At 35.9% G+C, this 22,946-nt stretch overlaps 1 protein-coding gene across 18 annotated transcripts in view; it reads left to right on the top strand.

Annotated features, from left to right (window-relative positions):
• LOC112056919 (probable nuclear hormone receptor HR3) overlaps positions 1 to 22,946 on the top strand; it is a 153,172-nt gene that overhangs the window by 84,489 nt on the left and 45,737 nt on the right. For 11 of the 18 annotated variants that reach the window (XR_008251660.1, XR_008251663.1, XR_008251666.1 and 8 more), the window contains exon 1: positions 1 to 22,946. This exon is cut by the window's right edge. The exons of the other annotated variants lie outside the window; for them this stretch is intronic. The gene's annotated coding sequence lies outside the window, so the exon portion shown is untranslated. 18 annotated transcript variants of the gene reach the window in all.

Below are 22,946 nucleotides of genomic sequence, written 5' to 3' on the forward strand. Positions count from 1 at the left end.
CTCCTGAGGATGCTCCGGTTTCGGGGTCATTATATAATCATGATGAACTTCCGCAAAGTAACGCCTGCTTCTATCCAATATTTGTAGTTTTGTAGGCTTATATGGATCTACTAAACCGATTTTGAACCGATTGTCGTCTGTCCACCTAAGGTTTGACTATCACAGCGCTTTCCTATTATCCTAGCACCTAAAGATTTTTACGTCAATCGGCGGCTCTTCAAACTATGTAACGCTTCAGCTTCGCGACTCCATGAGTTGGGTCGTTAATTTTGTTTCTTCTAAGGACTCTGAGCTTTCTCACTACAGTTATAATATTAGTCAGGATTTGCAAAGATTCAATCAGACAAAGTAACTTTGGCTATCTGGTATGTAGATGGATTCCCAGAAGATCCATATTGGTTACAAAATTATAATAAAAAATAATGGTCATGGTGTTAATGTTTTAAGACAATGCAATTAATCATTCACATTAAATCTGGTGTCTTTAAGTGGTTTTATATACAGGGTGTATTTTTTATTATGGGTAAGAAGGAGTCGTGTTAGTTATTTTGTAGATTTGTCTCTAAAGATTATGTTTTCAAGAGTGTTGACATAATATGTAATTTGCAAGGAATATCGTATTGAAATTGCATCATCATCTCCTGAAAATTCTTCTGCTGAAGTGAAACATGTACATTGTACACTGTACTGTACTAAATTATAAAAAAAAAATAAACTGTGAACTTTTACTAAGTAGCTTCATCATCATCATCATTCATCATTTTAAATTGTATTATGGTTTAAGTTTACCAACAATTTTTTTCCTGTACAGGACATTCATCATCATTCATAATATAATTATAATGATAACGAGATACCTTTAGTAATCTGCTACTCAAATGGAAACACCCTGTACATCAATATGATCAATCACATTACAATGAGTCCAATAAAAAACAGAACATCTTTTAATAGAAATGTTATTAATAAATAATAATAAATCATTCTAACCATAACCGCCTTGGTTCAGTTGTTAGTCAATGTGCCTTGAGTGGTTAGTCAATCTGATATGAGTTCGAATCCTGGGCTATGAAATATTGAGCTTATTTTGTCCCAAGGTATTCTCTGGGGCAATTTGGATATTAAAACTCTCTGCCACGCGGTGGACCAGTATCCGTGTTTTTTTTTTTATATTTATGTATTTAATAACGTAACTAAGACTTCCTTTTCTCTTTAATCTATAGTAATATTATAAAGCTGAGGAGTTTGTTTGGTTGAACGCGCTAATCTCAGGATCTACTGGTCCGATTTGAAAAACTCTTTCAGTGTTACATAGCCTATTTATCAAGGAAGGCTATAGGCTATATATTATCTCCGTATTCTTACGGGAACGGGAACCAGGCGGGTGAAACCGCGCGGCGTCAGCTAGTTAGTAAATAAAGCGGAAAGCCAGCACTAGGATTTAGTACATCAATAGTGCAACGAGCTTAAATTGAACCTAGGACATATCTAATTACAATACGTCAACTCATCCTTTATATATATATATATATTATATCCATTATATTTCATTTCACGTTTGATATTAAAGATTTTTTTATTTTTTTGTTTGTTGTAGAGACGTACGTAAGAAATACCTATTCAATCTTTTGTTGAATAAAAGATGTGTAATTTAGCATGACGTTACCTATAAAAGAGTAGGTACGATGAAAAAAATATGTAAGTCATCGATTCGTCATAACAACTTGGAAGATAAGCAGGGTCGTTCACCTTGGTTTGGCAATCGTTTGAACTTTGATTCTAACTACTCAATACAAGATGGCGCTAAACTGCGATGCAGGATTTTTACATAATTCGAAACGGAATCAATATTTAAAATTATTTTTAAATAACTAATTTCTTAGATCATATAGATATGTTATTTATACCTTGTTGTCTATTATACTGTGTTAAATAAATTTTATTTTTAGTGATGATAAATAATAATTTTTTGCTTGTAAACCAATTGCTTGAAAATGAAATGTATTACATGACAAGCTACTTATATACCTATTGTTAAATGGTGATAAACTAAAAAAAGATAAACCTGGCTGAGATTGTTGTGGGCTTTTCTCGGACCAAGAACCCTTTGGAACCCTCGTAACTTTAATTTTAAGTTTTCGAATAATTATTATCACCATTATCTTAAGTTTAATATTACCTGACGTTTCGAAAGAGCTTGTAAACTAGCCTACTTGAAATAAATGAATTTTGAGCTTAACGTGCTCTCTGAGGCCAGGCTTTGTAAATTTTAATAGTAGGTACCTTATTTGGAAGAAAGGTCAATTTTTCATAGATCAACCCAATACTCGATCTTAGGACCTCGCAATTCAAAGCCACATATGTTAACCACTGCACCTACTAGGCAATATTTGCCTAAATATTTTTCTTGAAGCTGTGCGTTAAAGTGTGAATAATTTTAGTCAAGCAGTTGAATTAACTGATAATACCTCATCATCATCATTATTATCAGGACTATTACTGGACATAGGCCTCTTTCATGGACTTCCAAGCACATCGGTCTCGAGCCGCCAGCATCCAGCGGCTCCCTGCAACCCACTTGATGTCTTCGCTCCACCTGTGGGGGGTCGACCAACACTGCGCTTTCCGGTGCGGGGTCGCCATACCTCACGTCAACGATATTTTATAATACAGATATGTTACGTGCCTACAAAATCACCGCAAAAAGTAATCCGATAGCTACTCCACTTAGTGCAAACATGCAATACAATGCAAAACAATTTTGTTTTTACTTACATTATATATTTAAGTATATATATATATAGTTTTTACCAGTTGTGTGCATTAAAAAAAAAAAAAAATTAAATTTCACGTGTCTCAAACGGTGATGGAAAACATCGTAAGGAAACCTGCATATCAGAGAATTTTCTTAATTCTCTGCGTGTGTGAAGTCTGCCAATCCGCATTGGGCCAGCGTGGTGGACTATTGGCCTAACCCTTCTCATTCTGAGAGGAGACTCGAGCTCAGCAGTGAGCCGAATATGGGTTGACAGGTATAGTTTTTACGCTTCCTGAACGCACAACTCGACATTGTAAACATTATTTAGGTACTGGCGGACGCCCGCGACTTCGTCCACATGGCAATCAGTTTTTTTACAAATTCCGCGGGAACCATTTTTCCGGGAAGAAAAGCCTATGTGGTAATTCAGAGTAAAATCTATTTTCGTTCCACATTTCAGCCAAATCGCTTCAGTAGCCGCAGCGTAAAAGAGGAACAAACCTACTTACTCACAAACTTTCGCCTTTATAATATTAGTGTGATGTGATTGTTTGCTTATATAACTTTTGTTGTTTAATAAACGACTAAATGAGATTAATACAATTATGCACATTTGTCCGCCGTTTTGATGTGCTAGTGCCCTATCTCTAGTGTAAACTATCGTTGCAGCGCATGGCCAATTTTGTCAATCCGCAAATTTTCTTACCTCTTTCCATTCTACTAATAAAGGTCGTTGATCCACATACCAGTACACTTAAGTTCAACATTTGGTTCCAACAATAGGAAAACAACAAAGCGAGTAAGCTGTGTAAATACCAAGCTACCTATTGTTATAATTAAACAAATAAATAATTACAACTAATAACGATTTGTTCGAGGCCCGTTTAAAAATAGTTTGCCAAGGTGCGTAATCAGGACGCGGTTCGTTGACCTTGTGAGTGACCTTTAGTTACGCTTTCCATCGCTAGATGGCGAGTTTCACCTTCCTTATAATTGCTTCATCATCAGCCTTTTCAATGGCTTTCCGCAAGTTCAACCTTCATCGTTATAGAAGAAGTAATCTGGAGCCTAGACCCACCACGCTGCTTCAATGCAGGTTTGTGGGCGATTCTGTAACGATCGCAATCAGAATACCATTAAGGTAATGTCTGGGACCGACGTACGAATTTCTCTGTGCACGAAGGTATAACATTTAACTTCCCAACTCCAGGGTGGTATTTAATCAAGGTGGTCCTATGATAGATCTGTCAGTCTCATACATTTGTCTAATTTTCGAAGTGTTAACGTTTGTAGAAAGAAAATCGACTTACCACATGGCTACAGACCCTGTAGTTCTGAAATGTACGTCCAAAAAAATATTATTAATTATTATCTAATATAACCTTTCGACCAAATTGTTTTACTTAAATATCGCTATCGCTATCGACTTTCCATACAAACTTTCAACCCCTGTTTCACCCGCTTCTCTTTTCTATTTTTTGATAAAAAGTAGCCTATGATCTCCTCCAAGGTCCCATTAATAAGTAATAAATCCCAAAAATAAAGCATTATTCATGGTTTTTAGACATCCAACTAACCTACAATCTAGTACGGAAAATTGAAAACAATTTTCTTCATAATATTTTTCTTACAAGGGTCCAATAACCTACACATCGGAGCAATGCACTCAGCAATCCTGTTCGAACATACAACGTCATCTAGCGACATTATATGAACTATTTTTTCGAAATAAATAAAATGGTAATAAACATAATAATGAAATTCAAAAACGGCTCCTTTTATAGTAACAATTACAGACCCCCCCCCCCGGGGGTCCTTTATAGTTCCCATTCCCGTAGGAATAAGATGATAAAATATAGCCTATGTTACTCTCTGATAATATAGCTTTTCAGTCGTGAAATTATTTTAGTCCGAGGTTTTTGACGACCTCCGTTGCACAGTGGTATGCGCGGTGGATTTATAAAATTGAGGTCCTGGGTTCGATCCCCAGCTGGTCTGATTGAGAATTTCTTAATTAGTCCAGGTCTAGCTGGTGGGAGGTTTCGGATGTGGCTAGTTACCACCCTACCGGCAAAGACGTACCGCCAAGCGATTTAGCTTTCCGGTACGATGTCGTGTTGAAACCGACAAGGAATGTGGATTTTCATTTCATTTCACGGCCTGAATCTTGTGGCCTGTTGTTTCAATCTCACAATAGGTCACAAGATATAGGCCGTATCACTAGTTAGTGCCTATAATTAATTAGGCACTATAAAATTAGAATTGGATTTTATTTAGCGCAGTAATAAATCCTTTACGAGGTCATGACTTCGATTTTGTTATGAGGAAATTTAACTGACTAAACCTCAACGATCCAGTGGTTTTTCTAATCATGATACCTTAGGTTTAAATCCTGGTATGCGTTATGAAATAGTCAGTGTATATATATATATATGTACAAAAAAGAAAGGACATTTTCTAGCCCACTTTTCAGCACGATATAGAAATGAAAAAAGTACTGAAATTCTTGTACATTTCACTATATTACTCCATTAGAGTCTTAGCCGAAATAATATTCGCTTACAGGGAAAATAAGCTGATTTCATTATTTTCACACCGATCGCAGTTTTTTATATATGCTCTTTGATGCATATTTCACTGATTGTCAGTTGTCTTTGCAAACGCGCGCTGTCAATGGCAACGTGAATCAATTATTAGGATGTAATTGTCAAATACCATAGTTTGATTCATTTGACATATCATTACTGTCAAATCCTTATTTAAGCAATAAATTTTGTCAAAAGGATACAAATAATTGCCCACCTGTAACAAGTAATTAAACTGATTAGGCAAATTTAGATTTCTATGGAAATTATCCTCGTAAGTTCTCCTTAATTGTCCTGATTTGTGGCCAATTTTCAGCCCTGTATCATTTTTATAATTTGAGCCCGCATTTGTATGGAGGGCTGGGTTTTTTCTTTTCCATTTTGTACTATTTGTACGTATAGTGTCTATCTGAGTTCAGAACTTTGTGCACACCACTGTCATGCAGCCCTTTCACCCATGGATCCGGGTATTATCAATAACATCTAATAGTGATTATTCAGAGTAAAACTATATCACGCAAACCCACATTGAAGTAACGTGGTTGGTCTAATCTCCATATCTGTTTAGTTATGTAGGCCTGGTACTATAGTGAGTCGTTGAATGAGCTAATAATGGTGATGAATGATGGAGGAAACAAAGTCTTCATTGCAGAAGTCAACCCTTTAAAAAAATATTAATATTTTCGTTAGGTAAACATATTACGCAACAAAAAACTTAAAAAAAAAACAAAAAACTTGAAAAGCCTCACTGACCAAATAATTGTCTACCACTTAGAATAAAACTACAGCTAGCTAATTTTCAGTGGAAGTCTTTTAATGGGATCATCATCATCATCATCATATCAGCCGATGGACGTCCACTGCAGGACATATGCCTTTTGTAAGGACTTCCAAACATCACGATACTGAGCCACCTGCATCCCTGCAACTCCCTGCAACTCGCTTGATGTCGTCAATCCACCTGGTTGGGGGTCGGCCAACACTGCGCTTACTAGTGCGGGGTCGCCATTCGAGCACTTTGGGACCCCAACGTCCATCACTATGTGCCCCGCCCATTGCCACTTCAGCTTCGCAACTCGTTGAGCTATGTCGGTGACTTTGGTTCTTCTGCGGATCTCCTCATTTCTGATTCGATCACGCAGAAATACTCCTAACATAGCTAGTTTAATGGGATAGCGAGTCTTTATAATCAGCCTCAAAATACCGAGTCTCTTTAATCACTACTTTAAACTTACAATGCGGTTAAACGTGCTGGTATAATGCAAGTAGGTACAACTTGCCTCTGAATCAATTTCTCGGTAATGATGATAATTGTAATATTATTATTAATTTATAAACATTGTTTCACAATAGTTTTTTAGGTCATTGCACCGGTTCGTGAGTAATTAGAGGTAACACACACATACCTCAATTAAACCTCCAGTAGATGTGCCGACGTGTGACTGACTCATTCCAATTACTCCAGCTACCGATTAAACAAACTTGTGTTTGATTCACTGAATTTCCGACAAAAGGACTCGTCCTTTTTTTTGATTTTCAAAAAAGGAGGTTCTCAATTCGTCTGTATGTTTTTTTTAGTATAAACGTTTCAAATCACAAATTCTATTGTTTCACTTCAACGATGGATCATCTCCAATAATTTCTTGCAATTAAGTAAATGTTGCCATGTTTTATGTATTTGGGTTTCTATTAAAATTATTATCCACAGGTGTAGTAATACTTATCAAAATTAAGAAACTTCCACTTTCATTCTTTTATATAGACGATAGTTTTTTATTTCGACAAAATATGTATTTTAGTACAGTATACTTACTTACTAATGTAAAACAAAAGGATTGCTAAATTAAAAGTACTTCAATTTAGTCAAATTCACGTCTTATATGCATAACTTGATATGGATTACATTTTTAATTGTTATTTTTGATTGCACTAATTTTTAAAGAGCTGAGAATTCCAATATAATTATAGCAGTCACTCTGACTGCTTTAAACTATTGTATTGAAATACTAAGTTGGTATGTCTGTAGAAGGTTTTATAAATGCATTTGACAGTTCAACGACCCAACCCTTATCGCAAAGGGTCTGACAAAATATTTATTTCCAATTAACTATCAGTAATTTCTATTTAATTGTCCAATTTATTTTGTTTCATGCTGTTGGCCATATGGCGATACAAATTTCAATGTTATTAAGGAAACGAAGTAGATACCTACCTAGCATAATTCAAATCCCTATAGACTTCTACACTAATATCGTAAAGAGGTAAAATTGGTAGTGATGTAGGGGGTAATTTTAGGATCTGCTAAGAAGCCACGTTATTTGTGAGTAACATAGGCTATATTTTATCACGAGAACGGTAACTACGTGGGGGAAACAGCGTAGTTTACTTTAACGGTTATTAACTTATTAGGTATAGGTCATATTATTCCTTTTGCTTGTTCTATTAAGTAAGTATTAGTATAAAAAATCAAAAAATGAACTGATTTAAGTTACCTATGGTGGTTACTTAAATCAGTTCATTTTTTGATTTCTTCACAATCCTACTTATGTTATAAACGTTTGTATGGATTTGGATGTATGTTTGGAAGTTTGTTACTCTTTGAAGCTGCAACTACTTAACCGATTTGGCTGAAATTTGAAATGGAAATAGATTTTACTCTGGATTGATATTTGATACATACTACTTTTTATCGCAAAAAATCCTTGGGTTCACGAGATTTACGAATACCTTATGATTTTGATAGTATGAATATTTGTTACTCTTTCACGCCTCGGCCACTGAACCGAATCGCCTGAAATTTGAAGTAGAGATAGATTGTAGTCTGATTAACACATAGGCTACTTTTTATCTCGAAATCCATGGATACCAAGGGATTTGTGAAAAAGTAAATTCTACGCGGACGAAGTCGCGGGCGTCCGCTAGTATAAGACCAGGTACTTACCTAATTAATATAATATAGATGTACAAAAGTACTATTTAATTGTATAATATTTAAGTGACGTCGCGTCGTACACAATTGATTTTTAAACTGGAATCGAACCCAGAACGTTGGTCGTGGGTTTAGACAGACACGTCATTTGGGAATTTCCCACTAACTATATTGTACAAGTGAGCCGTGATAGCCCAGTGGATATGACCTCTGCCTCCGATTCCGGAGGGTGTGGGTTCGAAACCGGTCCGGGGCATGCACCTCCAACTTTTCAGTTGTGTGCATTTTAAGAAATTAAATATCACGTGTCTTAATCGGTGAAGGAAAACATCGTGAGGAAACCTGCATACCAGAGAATTATCATAATTCTCTGCGTGTGTGAAGTCTGCCAATCCGCATTGGGCCAGCGTGGTGGACTATTGGCCTTACCCCTCTCAGTCTGAGAGGAGACTCGAGCTCTGCAGTGAGCCGAATATGGGTTGATGACGACGATATTGTACAACCTCTCATTCAATGACTCAAATATCGGGAATCCAAGCGAAATCTCAAATAAAAAAAAACACTTTCCTTTAAACAAAGTCGGTAAAAATCTAATTGATTAATAATAAATAGACAATGAAAATACCTAGCAGTCTTATCTAAGCCTGTCTATCACGTGTTACATATATCTCGCTCTAACACGTATAATGTTAAATATACACCATCCCGCTCGCACGGTATAAATATACAGCCGGCGGCCAGGGCGTTGACCCCCGAAATTTTGTGTGGGGTTCAACGAACGACCGCGGCAAAGTTGACTGTACCCGAGTTACATTGGTATAGGTATGATTTTTGCTATTTTGCAGTAATTTTTTAGATGGCGTGATATCACTGGCACCGATAAACACATTGAATAGAAGCAGGCGTCAGTTTGTGGAAGTTCATTATGAAAAAATTATAATTGATGTATTTCGCTTTTTTCCGCGTCGTTTTGCTAACATTACCTAAGTCAATCTCTCTTGAAGATCCTCCGAGTAAAACGTAGCGGATTTTTGTCAGGTATATTTATTTTTTAATTCTCATATTGTCATTCTCAAACTAACTATACTAGCGAGTTAGAGAATGACACCCCCGTGCCTCGGAGAGAACTTTATGCCGTTGATTCAGTCATCACCTATCATTAAGACCTAAGTAATCGTTTCAAGATAAACATTATCACCCTAGGCCAATTTGCATTGAAACAGCTCAATATGCTCAATATCCCCTCTTCTATAAAGAGGGAGGCCTAGCCCTGTAATAGGCTGAAAAAAATATGATAAAAAAGAGTAGTAGAAACATAGTTGGGGATTAGGAAATGTCGTCTTTAACAACCTCTGTTGAGCACGAGCCTCGTCTCAAAATGACAGCGGTTAGGCTAATAGTCCACCGTGCTGGCCCAATGCGGATTGGCAGACTTCACACACGTCACTTAAGAAAATTCTCAGGTATGCTGATTTCTTCACGATGTTTTTCCTTCGCCGTTTAAGACACGTGATATTTAATTTCTTAAAATGAACATAACTGAAAGTTGTCCATGCCCTGGACCAGATTCGAACCTATGCCCTTCCGCGGCAGAGGTCATATCCACTGGGCTATCACGGCTCTAGGAAATGTAATACCTACAAAAGCGCCATTCAGCGGGGGTCGGTACATTTTTGGTAGGACATTGACACTACAAAGTTGATTGAACGAAAGTGACTTGTATTTTCGTACTTGTTCAATTTAAAGAGTACGTACTTAGTTACATACGCACTTTAGTTAGTGAGCAAGGGGACGGAATTTCCCAGGTTATGTTCCCGGAAAAGTTATATTATTTATTTGACTAAGAAAATACCATTACTAAATCAGTGTAAAAGTTAGGCAAGGTTATATTTTTGGGTGTTGTTTATATGACGTAGGTACAGAATTGGTTTCCGTATGTGAGGATCTTTAAGTATGTAACCCATTAATCCAATTTGAAATATCATGGTGGGCAATGATCGTTTCAATCTTCTTACTTACTTTTAAAGTGAATAGCTAAATTTCCAACACCCACCTGACTAGCTCGAGAGCTCTATGGTTATGGGATTCGGCACTGACAGGTCATGGGTTCAATCAGCCCGTTATACTATTGTCGTATAATCTCATAGTACAAGCCTTTATGAATAACTAGCAAACGCCCGCGACTTCGTCCGCGTAGATTCAGTTTTTCACAAATTCCGGGAACTGTGGATTTTTCCGAGATGAAAAGTAGCCTATGTGTTAATGCAGAGTAAAATCTATTTCCATTTCAAATTTCAGCCAAATCGTTTTAGTAACCGCAGAGTAAAAGAGGAACAAACATACTTACACGTTTAGACACTTTCACACTTACACACACACAAACTTTTGCCTTTATAATATTTGTGTGATGTTATGTGATGGTGTGATTGGTGGAGAAGGGGAATGTTGATCATATTTAAAAAATTTGCATTATTTTTTTTAAAAGAAAATCTCACTTAAGTGACGGTGTGGGCTTATTTGGAAGAGGTGCAAGTTTTAACCTCATGCCTTAATACACATTTTTCCGAAATATTTCACACCAAACAACCAAATACCATCGGACCTACGACAACCAAGCATAGTAGTATGGCGAGAAGGGGTCAAGCAACTTTGGTCATATTTTGGCACATTCAACCCGAGTTCAATGACCCTCTTACACAATATCGCGAAAAAATCACATTACTTACGAGTATGTCTGTGAGTCCAAAGGTGTACTTTGACTGTTTGGAAATCTCCAATAATGCTAACACTTCATGTTACAACAATCTACTCAGTGGTTTTACAGCATGAGGTCACAAGTTCAGTTCCCGGCGAAAAACTTTACTATAAGTTTCTTCCTTAGTTTCAACGAGTCGCAAGGCAATAGGCCAGGGAATTGGCAATAGAGCTGATTATATTAAGATGCATGGATGAAATTAAATGTCTTCTGAAGGCAATACAAACTGATATCAGTGAAACAAAAGACAGAGTAAAAAATAGCGAAGAGAATTTGTTACGAAAAATAGACGAGAAGTTTGATGACGTACAATTGAAGTTACAAGCACTCGAACATACAATCCAATCACAAGAAAATCGACTAGACTGTCTTGAAAAACAAATAAGAACTAGGAATATTCTGATTTTTGGTGTAGAAGAAACAGAGCGAAGTTATGATGAATTACTTAAAATAATACTACATATTTTGAACTATAACATGAATGTAAATTGCTCAGCTTTGGAGATCGAGTATATGAGGAGGAAAGGTAAAAAAATTGATAAAATAAGACCAATTGTGATATCATTTACAACACTCGGCAGGAAAATCGAAATTCTACGAAACAAAAAGTCGCTGATCAACTCCAACTACTATATTAAAGAAGATTACCCACCAAAAGTTTTGGCTATAAGAAAAGAATTGCAAGAAAAAGCTAATGAAGAAAGAGACAAAGGAAAAAGAGTTTACATCAAATACGACAAACTAATTATACTTCCACAAAAAGTAAGCCAGGAACCATTACAATCACGCTACAAAAGAAACATATCAGTAACTCCACCAAGCAACCAGAAAAAACACCAAGAAAAAAATCTTACACACTTACACAAGAAACATACTCTTCAATCTTATTGGACTCCTAAACAAACGCTAAATTCTTCGAGTAACGAAACCTTCCTTTCTCCAAAGCCAACAACCAGCTTCCATACCGCAACAGATCAAAATGAATAGCAGTTAAAACAAAAAAACCCTCTCCCTCCTCCAATTCGATTGGTCACCGAGGAGGAGTACGACCAAAACCCTCCAGTCATATCTTGTAAAGCGATGAAGAACCCGTCCCAAACACTCTCTTTAAGAATCTGTACATACAATGTAAGGTCACTTTCTTCCATAGAAAGATTCATAGAACTTCAACATGCATTACAAAAAATTCAGTTTGACATAATAGGCTTAGCAGAAGTACGGAGAGAAGGTTGCAGCATAGAAGAACATTCAAATTTAATTTTCTGCTATATTGGTAAAATAGCCGGCCAATATGGAGTAGGGTTCATAATCAATAAAAAATATAAATCCAATATCGATAGCTTTACTGGCTTCTCAGACAGAGTAGCAATGCTGCAGCTTAACTTTAATAACATGACTATCTCTATCATACAAGCCTATGCTCCCACGGAAGATTCGAGTGAAGAAGACATCCTCAACTTTTACAATACTCTAAATAAAGCCTACGAATTTGCAAACAAAAATATTATATTACTGGGTGATTTCAACGCCAAAATAGGGCAACCGAGAAAAAACGAAGGCATTGTAATGGGTAATTTTGGCTACGGATCAAGAAGCAAAAGGGGAGAACTCCTTATATCACATGCCCTCGAACATAAACTCTCTATAGTTAACACGTTTTTTAACAAAAAAGTTCACCGTCGATGGACCTGGATTTCACCCGATGGAAAGACAAAAAACGAAATAGATTTCATTTTAACAAATTTCGTAAAATCAGTCTCAAATTTAGAAGTGCTAAACAACTTTCAATTTCCATCAGATCACAGACTAGTTAGAGCCACATTCATGATCAAAAATAAGAGATTATGCAGAAAAACATTCAAAAAATCTTTTAAAATTCCACGTACTGAACACGAAGTCGATGTTTATCTAAATAATTTAACAAAACTCCTAAATAAATTGAAAGATACTATTTCCTCTGAACGAAACATTAATGTGCAGACCTTTTACGATTCTCTAGAAGCTATAATAAAAACAAATATTGAGCCTCAAATATATCCAGATAAACAAAGAAGAAGCATTTTAAGCGAGGAAACCAAAAAACTTATCGAAAGGCGTTCAGAACTATTAAAACGCAAACATAAAGATAGAGAAACGAAAAAAGAACTTAGTTATCTATTTAAAACTACGAATAAAAAAATAAGAAAGGATTATGAAAATCACAGAAAAAATGTTATTGAAAAAAATCTAACACAACACAGAAGTTACAAAAGAGCCAAACACGAATTAAAATCACATAAAAATTGGATAACAGCCCTTAGCTCTGGCAACCAGAAACTGAATAGTAGGTCAGATTTGCTGGACTGCGCTACAAAATTTTATAAGGACTTATACTCTAAACTACCCGAAGAACAAAAAAGCACTATCGAAGAAACAGATCACGATGAAACAGATGAATTCACACCAATATGTGAAATGGAAACACTTAAACATATTAAAAATCTTAAAATAGGTAAAAGTGCTGGACCAGACAACATCCCAAATGAAATCATAAAAATTGCAGCGTTCTTACTAACTTCCCCATTTACTTTATTATTTAATACAATCATAGACACAGGACAATTGCCAAATCAATGGACCACTTCAGAAATCATTCTTTTGTACAAAAAAGGCGACCCTCTACAAATTTCAAACTATCGACCAATAAGTCTTCTTTCAAACATCTACAAATTATTTACATCAATCCTCTTAAATAGAATTGGTCCACAAATTGACAGCTTTCAACCAGTAGAACAGGCGGGGTTTAGATCAGGATTTAGCACAATTGACCATATACATGTAATTGAACAGCTTATCGAAAAATATAGGGAATTCAACAAACCACTGTATATTGGCTTCATAGATTACACAAAAGCATTCGATAGTATATCCCACCATTCGATTTGGGAAGCCCTAAACAATTGCAATATAAACAAAAAATATATTAACATATTGAAAAATGTCTACATTAACAGTAAAAGCAGAATTAAGTTAGAACAATGCGGAGATGAAATATATATTCGTAGAGGGGTAAGACAAGGTGATCCAATATCACCAAAACTATTTCTTGCAGTTTTAGCCAATGTTTTCGACCAATTAGACTGGACAAACGAGGGCATTAATATTTCTGGCAATTACCTGAGTCACCTCCGATTTGCCGATGACATCGCACTCTTTGCAGAACATAGTGGTAAACTCGAAAACATGATCAACACTCTGGATTTAGAGAGCAGAAAAGTTGGACTCGAAATGAATATAAATAAAACCAAAATAATGACAAATAGTTCAAAAAATGCAATTCTGTTAAATAATACAGTATTAGAGTACGTTGATTCGTATATATATCTTGGTAAACAAATATCATTTAGTGTTACAAGTGCAGAAGAAGAAGTAGAGAGACGAATTACTACTACGTGGAACAAATACTGGGCGCACAGAGAAATAATGAAAGGATCTTACCCACTAAATCTAAAAAGAACTCTATTTGATACATGTATCCTCCCCTGTCTAACTTATGCTTGCCAAACATGGGTTCACACCAAAAATATAAGTAATAAAATCGTGACATGTGAAAGGGCGATGGAGAGGAGCTTACTGAACTTAAGAAAAATTCAAAAGGTAAAAAGCAAAGACATTAGACAGAAGACAAAACTAACTGACGCATTAAAATACGCCTTAAAACTGAAGTGGAAGTGGGCTGGACACGTCTCAAGACTAACAGACGATCGATGGACATTAAGAACTACCGCGTGGCCTGGACCTGCGGGAAAAAGAAAAGTAGGCAGACCAAAGACCCGCTGGTGCGATGATATCGTCCAAATAGCAGGAAGGAACTGGCTCACTGACGCTAAGAATAGAAGCGAGTGGTATCGGCTGGAGGAGGCCTATACCCAATGAGGGGTCTTTACATAGAAACAAGACTAACACTAATTTACTAAAACTTACTCGTTTAACAGTTACGTTAACATACTAATATAAATAACATAATAATAAAAAAAAAAAAAAAAAAAAAAAAAAAAAAAAAAAAAAAAAAAAAAAAAAAATTGTTAATGTTGTTAAAAATTATGTAAAACTTATGTAAGGATTAATAAAGGCTTTGAATTGAATTGAATATTAAGATGCTGGAATGGCAACCTTAAACTGCATCACGATGTTGATGGACTCCCCATCTCTGGTTGGTGGGCCTATAACATCCGGTTATGGTATTTGGACGATGTTACAGAAGGCCTATGTCCATCAGACGTAGTTATCAACTGATGGACGTCCTCTGCTGAACATAGGCTTCTTGCATGGATTTCCAAATATAACGGTCTGGAGCCGCCAGCATCCAGCGGCTTCCTGCAACTCGTATGACGTTCAGTCCACCTAATAGGAGTCGACCAACACTGAAGTAGCAATGGGCAGACCACATAGTTCAAAAAGCCGAAAGACGTTGGGGGTCCCAAAGTGCTGGAATGGCGACCCCGTACTGGAAAGCGCAGTGTTAGTCGTTGCTAATGATTTATGGATATTATTCTTCTGACCAATCTAACCACTAACCAGAAGAAATTTTAGTCAAATAGAAGGTACTTATGCTAAAACATAATGCTATCCTATTAATCAACTCTCAAACTGTAATAGAGCATGCAATGGACTACTGGAGAGATACCAAGCACATAATCCATTGCTATTGGTAAAAGGAAAAATCCAACAATGTCTTTATCGGCTTTTTCCTGGAAAAGCTCTTTTCGAACTTTTCCCCAATGTAAACTACCTCAGGGATACATTTGAGGGTGAAGGAAAAACACCAAGTATTTTCTTAATTCTCTAGGTGTGTGAGATCTGCCAATACTGGGCAGTGTGGTGGACTCGTGCTCAACAGTGAGCTGAATATGGGTTGTTTATGATGATGATGAATCTGCTTCCTCTGTCACTGTAAAGAAAGTATATTAAGTCTGATCCAGGCATGAGGTGCCAGTGTATGAGGCATGCCCACAATAGGTCAGTACTCAGTGAGCCGCTGGCCGGTGATTGACCGCGAGTTCAACGCCCGACGCCCCAAAACACGATACCTACGTAGTAACAACGCGCAATATTCCGTATATATTTCGCCATCTTGAGAGTATTTTTTTCATACGCCTGTATGCGGAAAACTAACGTCTTCTTGAGGATATAAATTCGAATCTCAGGATTCATCATCGTCAGCATATTTTAAGTTTTTGCAGAGCAAGGGCGTCTCCGTTATTGGGAGGGGTAGAGCATAGATAGGGGTATACGAAACAAAAACACAGAAATATTCGGCGAAAAAGAGATCTCTGGGACATAATTATGTAATAAGGGATGTTGACAGTTAGATCTTTCTTGACGAAATGAAATATTCAAATACCGGCCAAGTGCGTGTCGTGCCACGCGCAGTGTAGGGTTCCGTGGATTAAATTTGCACTTTAAACCCTTATTTGATACAGAAATCATCGATAAGACATCCCACACCTAAGGATAAAAAAAATACATCCTTACTTTGCATGTAGGGAAGGAACCCAATTTTTTTTTTCAATTTTCTTTTTACCATTATATACTTATTTATAGACGTAATTAATATACATACCTACCGAATGTTAGCGACTAACTAAATTACCAATATTTATTTTTATAGATACTTTAGGATTCGATTGTAATTTTACTTTGAAAGTCCATACAAGAATCTTAAAGAGTAGCATGTGAAGTTTGCTGTTAAAGATTGAGTCTTTAGTTTCTAAAATGTTCCAAATATAACTTTCCACTAAATTAGACGTGCTAAAATTAAACATACTCAATACTCATGCAGCTCACTAAAATGTGGGAGCTAACTAAGCTTATGAAGATCTACTTTCTGGAAAGTTGACAGAGATAGTTCCACATGTTCGAGACCGTTGGACTCTGTCAACACAACTCTGTGGTTACGTTAGACATCTATAAGTTTAGACAAAAACGATATTGTAAATCAGAAATGATTACAAGCACCATACAGTTGAAATATACACAGTAAGTACCATTTAAAGTCGAAAAATGAGAAGGCCGTTGGACACTGTCGACACAATACTATTTAATCTAATTATGTTGGACATTTATTTATTTATTTTTATTTATTTATCCAACGTCAAAACCTAAAAGGACATTCAAATGTTACAGTGATACATTAAATGTACATTGTGCATTGTACGTTAATCGATTTAAATTCGACAAACGGAAAAGCCGTTGGATTTTGATGAGTGATGACGTCAGAATATCTCCAACGTTGGACATCCAGCGCCAACGAAAACGACTCTGCGTTATGAATCACAGATGTTCAAAAATATAACCCAAAAATACATTTGATTTACGAATCTATCTCACAACTAAATATAAAAATATTTTGTCGTTCTGTCATTCTGTTTTCACATTTACCTGACTATAAATTGTGTGATTTTTTTACTAAAAAAAAATATTTTTTCTTTTAATAATTTCAAAGAAAACTTTGGCATACCACCAAAGCAATGTCAGACTCGATCGCAATTATACGATTAAAACGTCGTAATTTTTGACGTCAGCCGGGAACCGAACCCGCCAAGGTCGTGGTGACGTATGTCTAAAAGTAAAGTTTTTGTGACAGTTCTTTGACACGGTCGTCAACCTTTTAGGTCGCTCGAAATATGTCTATTTTATAATGATTTCACATTGCCACTCCTCATAAGTTTTGGTTGCCTGGTAGACCGCATTTTTTATTTTGGTTCTTTTTTTTTTTTTTTTATTTTGTACAAGTTAGCCCTTGACTACAATCTCACCTGATGGTAAGTGATGATGCAGTCTAAGATGGAAGCGGGCTAACTTGTTAGGAGGAGGATGAAAATCCACACTCCTTTCGGTTTCTACACGACATCGTACCGGAACGCTAAATCACTTGGCGGTACGTCTTTGTCGGTAGGGTGGTAACTAGCCACGGCCGAAGCCTCCCACCAGCCAGACCTGGACAAATTAAGAAAACCTCAATCAGCCCAGCCGGGGATCGAACCCAGGACCTCCGTCTTGTAAGTCCACTGCGCATACCACTGCGCCACGGAGGCCGTCAAACCACGCCGTGGTTCGTTTGAGAGAGATCTCAATTCTCACCTGATGTTTAGTGACGGTTTGTTTAAAGCGTCACTAGAAAATGTCTAAAGCTCTACCTTTTACTTCCTTACCTTTCATCATCAAAGAGATCAGTATCTTTCTTCATTAATCATCAATGATAAGCGGCATAGTTATGGTTTAATCATACTACTAGGCAGACTTGACCAGACCAATTTAATAATAATAAAAAAAAAATAGTTTATTTCGTTAACATCAATCAGTAACAAATAATTAAAGGCTAGAGTCTTCTTTTAAGAGTTGTACACTCCTGTGACAGAAGACATTTAATGAAAACAAATCATCTATTGAACCCCTCAGCCATAAAATAGAGAATGCATAAGTAATGAAACTGATTAAAGACAAAATACTGTGAATATTTTAGATTATTAAGTTTTTAGGATTCCGATACTATTACCGAGACTCCGCTGTCTGTCCGTCCGTCTGTCAGTAGGATGTATTTCATGTACTGTTACAATTAACTTAGACTGTTAAAACATTTGAATTTCTCACAGATGATGTATATCTGTTGTAGATATAACAATAAATACTAAAAATCAGAATAAAATTAATATTTAAGGGGGCTCCAATCGGACATGATATTTTTTGTAGTTTTTATAGGTACGGAATACTTCATGCGCGAGTCCGACTCGCACTTGGTCGATATTTTATTTATTTAAAATTTATGTTCTATGCGTAATATTCATAGAAAATTAATCTAAGAAATACTTGTAATATTGATTTTATAACAGTTCCTTGACACTGGTCGTTTACCTTGTCGAGTACAGACTTGTGTAATTAATCGTATTTGTATATTTAATATTTATCATATTATTCCTTATAAGTTATGCGGCCCTGGTACTTCAATACATAATGTAAATAAAGGCCTAATAAATACAAATTCATTATAAATATACAAACTTTTTAATAAGTTTGTATTTATTATCTCAGAATTAATTTGAAAATCGAATCATTCTTTTTCACAATTTTGAATCACGTGTTGCAATACTGGTGATTCCGAGTATCGTCCCTCATTTGGGGGGAGGTCAATACACGACCTCAAGGCCGTTTCCCCCTTAAGGGTGAATAGATGGTGACGAGCTAGGAACTACAGTGACATTCATTTTATTTAGAATAGACATGCTTGAACGGTCATGTATTATTATCGGTCATGATTGTAAACGTTTAAATTGATCGAGGTTCGGATGGATGTATGGTTCTCTGACTGACTGACTCAGTTTTAAGGTGACTGCCTTACTGGTGGCTAAGAAAGTATAGAGGTAGATAATGTTTTTTTATAGGAAATTAAAAGAAGTTGTCAATATTTTTAAAACTATATTAAAGATTATTATAGTTCATTATTATTATTTTTTTTAAAAAGACACACCTATTTACAAATTACAGGTGGTCTGGATCAGAATATTTTGTATCGGCTAGCAGGTGGTTAAATTTTAAATGCTTCCGTATTCCATAAAGTACCAATAAAAATGTTATTAAACGAGTAGACTTTTAAACACAATAAAAATAAATTAGCCATCTGTGTAAAACTTACATAATGATATTAAACTCGTATGTCACTTTTATATAACACCTACCATCTTTCCTCGTCATGTGGCAAATAAGGAAGTATTACAAATCTATTAAAAAAAACATAAAAAAGACTTTCTTTTTTATGGATTTTAATTTTCAGCTACTCATTGGTGCGGCATTTTTAATTTGTCTCTTTGTAATTGATAGCTAAAGTCCAAATCCCTAATATATATTATTATGATTTGATATGATAGACATGTAAATAAAAACAAAATACACCTACATTAAACTTGTTGGTTTAATTTTTCTATTTATTTAAGTATATTTCTTAGGTATTTTTCATTGTAAGAATACAAAAATCATTCCATACATACTCCACGAAAGACTTAACGAAAATTTATGAAGACAGACATGTAAAAGACCTTTTAAAAAAACAATTAGTCACCTGCGGGCTGGGTGTGTGCGGCGGGCGTCGTGCGCGCGTTCAGCGAACTCTATTGCGCAGTGGAGCAGTCGTTGAACCACCACGTGGGTAGGAACGCTTATCGTGGCTTCCCGGTGCCATTTTTGTTTCATAACTCCCGCGCTTTTGCGCGTTCCTTTTTCGAATTCTTCTCCATGTATTGACGTTCTTATAGATTGCCGCCATGTTTTATTTTGTGATGTATATTTTGTTTTTGATTCTTAATTATAAAATGTTTGTTAGTCTGACTAAAACTAAAAATGGATCGGGTGATTTCAGTATATTTTTTAATTTGTTTTTATTCATAATATTTTTTCATAACTCACGCGCTTAAGCGCATTCCTTTTTCGAATTCTTCTACTCGTATTGACGTTCTTATAGATTGCCGCCATATTTTGTTTTGTGTAGGAGTTTATTTCTGTATTCCACTATTATTATTATTTATTCAATTTCTAAAAATTGTTTGTTGAACTGGTTAAAACTAAACAACAACTCGAGCTAGTTGATCTATTTTGTACTAATTTGATCCTAATACCATTTTAATTTCGTAACTCCCAAATTCACGTTCCTGTTTCGAAATCTTCTTCTTCTCGTCGTCTTGGACGTCTCCATTAATGTTTTTTTTCTTATTACCATGTTTTATTTGAGTTTTTTTAATTTTTATTATTATTTAACTCTTGTATAAAGAATGTTAGTTAGTCTGTCTACGAGTCCAAAATGGCTGGAGAGTTTAATGTATTTTTTAATATGTTTTTATTTGCTGTTTTTCATAACTCTTTTCTTTTTCGAATTCTTCTCCTTGTATTGACATTCTTATTGATTGCCAACATTTTGCTTAAATTGGAACTTATTTCTTTTTTATTATCAGCCTATTTAAACGAACCTCTACAGGGTGTAGCTAGAGTTTGTCGACTTAGAGTACTTTTGACCTGGCCTTTATTGAGAATTTACTCCAGAAACGTTCATTTGAGCCTTCCTCTTTCAATATTTTCATGCTTTATAAATCCCATTTCTCATCATCATCATCATCGTCATCGTCACCACCCAATTATCAGCCGATGTACGTCCACTGCTGGATATACCCCTCTTGCATGGACTTCCAAGCACAACGGTCTCAAGCCACCAGCATCCAGCTTGATGTCCTCGGTCCACCTAGTGTGAGGTCGACCAACACTGCGCTTTCCGGTGCGGGGTCGCCATTCCAGCACATTGGGACCCCAACGTCCATCGGCTCTTTGAACTATGTGGCCCACTTACTGTGTAATAAGTGGTGACTGTGGGTATGTGGGTAAATCCCATTCACCCACGCTTTATTCCCTTTTTGAAATCTCCTGTCATTCTCTCTACGTGCCCAAACCATTCATAACATACCTGTCTCGATTTTAATCGCTACATTTTTATTTGTGCCATAACGTTCCCCAAACATATTTAAATTTTAATGAAATAATAGAGTGAATGGAGTGTGACAAGACTAGTGTTAAAAATAAGCTCCAATTTTAAAAGGGAAACCGAATATAAGTTAAAAATAGAATTTAAGATAAATTAGTTATATTACGTTCGGTGACCCAGTTTCACTCAATTCGAAAATGGAATGTTCAACTTTGAAGTGAAGGTCAGACGTCGGTTTAAATTTTTTTTGTTCTTTAGTTTTCCGCTCTGGATTCTAGTACTTTTAGAAATTTCAGTGACATTAACGTAATTGATTGTTTTTAAATTTAATAAATAAAAAATAATAATCATCCAATTTCATAAATTATTAGATAGTACTCGTTACATTTATGAATATTTTGAAGATTCCAACCATAAAAGTAATAAAATAGTATATATATATATATATAGTCAGTCGGGTCATCATTTTTTTTTGAGTAAAAGTGTTGCAAGCATCTGGAAAGTCAAAGACTCGACTAAATAAGCTGACATATTATTATTTTTACTCTTTGGATGTTCAATTTCAGATTGCCTCAATTATTATTATTTTTTTCGGGTTATATAATATTTTTTCGTGTTAGGGTAGTATGGGAGAGATACAAGATAGTTTTCAGGTTGCTTCAAATTAACTAGCCAAAAATGTCGACCAACTGTAGGACCATTCCATATTTGAATTAAATAAGACATCTGCTTTTTCAATTAATTAAATTTAAATCTAATCTAATCTAGTTGGTAGTAAAACGTTCCATATTCTAACGTTAATTTGTAAATGAGAAATGTGCAATGTGCAGTTGGTTCCCGTCATAGGCTTATAACTGTTAGTGATGAAAGGAATCGGGGATCAATATCGTTATCAGCCAGTCCTGTTCCAGTCTGTGTTAGAATAGTATGAAGTACATGATACAAGTTTTAAGCTTGCCTAGGAAACCCTAACCGACCAATGTCGAGTAGCTCATTGCCCATTCCATATCAATAAAACGTTCCATGTTCAAACGTAAATTTGTAATGATCCGAGTAAACGTTCCATATTCAAACGTATATAAATGAGAGATGTGCAAAGTGCAGTTGGTTCCCGTCAGAGGCGTGACGAGACGGAAACGTATAACTGTCACTAAGGAAAGGAATCGGCGATCAATATCGTTATCGCGGTTCGGCGGCCGGTCGGCGAACCCCCAAACCGGAGTTCATCGCCTCTAGTTGCCGTTGCGGACGAGGGATCCGCGACGTAGGTGATTTTCTGCCGTCCCACCAACTTTTCACGCCTATCATCGTCGGCGGTGGCGTGCACAGAGTACTTAACTAGGGTAGGCAATATCCATTATACTTCCTTAGTAAAGGCTGGTAAAAATTCCTTAGGGTAGGCAGAGCATTTCTACATA

The sequence above is a fragment of the Bicyclus anynana genome, chromosome 18, assembly GCF_947172395.1.
Source record: "Bicyclus anynana chromosome 18, ilBicAnyn1.1, whole genome shotgun sequence".
Lineage (NCBI taxonomy): Eukaryota > Metazoa > Arthropoda > Insecta > Lepidoptera > Nymphalidae > Bicyclus > Bicyclus anynana.